At 49.8% G+C, this 1,757-nt stretch overlaps 1 protein-coding gene across 1 annotated transcript in view; it reads right to left on the bottom strand.

Annotated features, from left to right (window-relative positions):
- NTM (neurotrimin) overlaps positions 1-1,757 on the bottom strand; it is a gene marked incomplete at its 5' end in the record, with an annotated part of 144,465 nt that overhangs the window by 142,161 nt on the left and 547 nt on the right. The gene's annotated exons all lie outside the window — the stretch shown is intronic.

The following is a 1,757-nucleotide window of genomic DNA, read 5'->3' as shown; positions in this document are numbered from 1 at the left end:
AACTTGTAGCTAAGGATGGCAGCACCCTAGTGTAACAAGAGCTGGTGGATCAGAGATAACTGTGTTGTGGGCTGGTGTCACTTGGATCTGCCTAATGAGTTCCTAAAACTAGTTTCAGGTGCTAATGTGCAGGCAATCCAGGGTTTAAGAGCTCCAGGAACCACCCAAAATTACCATGTAAGAAGACCCTTAAACTGCTGCCCCTTTCCACCCTAAACGTGGTTGTATTTTGATGGTGAGGTGGAAAATACAAGGTCCTGCCCTGCAAGGTACTAGAAAACCTTGTCTCCAACCCACTTCACTGAGACCTGAGGATGGTCAGCATCTTACGGGGCTGTGCCCAGCACTTGCAAAGCATTTTGGGATCGGCTAGAGTGTTGTCAAAAGGCTACAGAAGATGTACGCAGTTCTTTAATGCTACAGCAAGAGAGAGAGAGGAAGGAGGGACCTGGGGCCCTGATGCTACAGGGAATTTAGGTCAGGAAACTTGGCAGCTGAGAGAGAAGGGAGCCAATATAATGGTGCTGCGTCACTTTGGTGCCTGATAGCAACTCCAGAACTTTCGGGCGATCAACTTCATCTTAAGAAACTCAGGAAGGTAATAGCAGATTGCAAGATAAACAGCAAGGAGCTGGGATGGCAATGAATCCACTTTCCGTTTCACAGTTAATGGAGATGGAGAAAGTCCAGCTCTCTTTAGTCTGCTTGATTGCTATAAGAGGAAGAAGGGGTGGGAGAGAAAGGGCCCAGGGTTTTTTTTTCCCCTCCCTTCTATTCATTAGGCTGTCAATAATGCTCAGTCCTGGCATATCGACAGCGGATTAGCTCACCCCGACTCTGTGTACAAGACCAATGCCTTTTTAACTCAGCTTGTTTCCAAATCAATACACCCATCAGCATTCGAAAATTAGCCCGAGATGAGATTCCAATACTCAGCCTGGTGTGTCATGCTAAGAGGGCTCTTGGCCAACTTGGAAAAAAATCTTGCTAGCAAGGGATTAGAAATTTTCCATTTATCTTTACCTAGGCCGTTTCAGCTAAGCCTGCAATGTCTCAGAGACATCTCCCTATGCATACCCCCTCTGCCCAGCACACAGCCCCACAGCCAACTCCGGCACACACCCCACATGCCATCTCATCTGAAAGTATGCAGATGTGTTACCACAGAGTGCAGAGACACACACTAGTTAGGCCACACAACCTGAGGGGTGGATGGGCAAGTGTTAGTGAGTACATATTGCCTAAAGAGCGTGCAGGCACCTGGTACAGTGCACACTTTGCCAACCCAACTAACTTTTCAACCTGCTCGAGCCCCTCAAGACCTTGCGTGCATCCAGTTTCAACACGCAAGCAGACATGAGCTGCTGCCATAACTACAAGCCTCCTGCAGGTACCCCCAGCACACGTAAGGGGAGGCAGTCTACACGTATCCTATGGGCGTGCTTGCTTCTGCGCTTTCCCCCACACATCATTTGCTTCTTGATTCCCCTCCAGAGGGTCAGCATCTCAGTGTTAACAGTGCTGGTGTCACAATCAGGAGCTGTCTGATGACTGGTAAGAGCAAGCCAGACGCATGCCCCAGTGGAGGCCTGGACTTTGCCCAGCTCTGCTTGTCCTGCCCGCCCCTGGAGATCCTGCTCCATATTGGGGGGTGTTAGCAACTCTCGGTGCAACACTTGTAGCAGGTATTAGCCAGATGGGCAGGAGTGGCGGGAGGTCAGTAAAGAGCGAGGGGTCCATAGATGTAGGAGGGACAA

This window comes from Gavialis gangeticus, unplaced genomic scaffold (genome assembly GCF_001723915.1).
Source record: "Gavialis gangeticus isolate Ggan-Ray unplaced genomic scaffold, GavGan_comp1, whole genome shotgun sequence".
Taxonomy (NCBI): Eukaryota; Metazoa; Chordata; order Crocodylia; family Gavialidae; genus Gavialis; species Gavialis gangeticus.
Note: the sequence above shows the minus strand (reverse complement) of the source record. Positions and strands in the feature narration are given on the sequence as shown.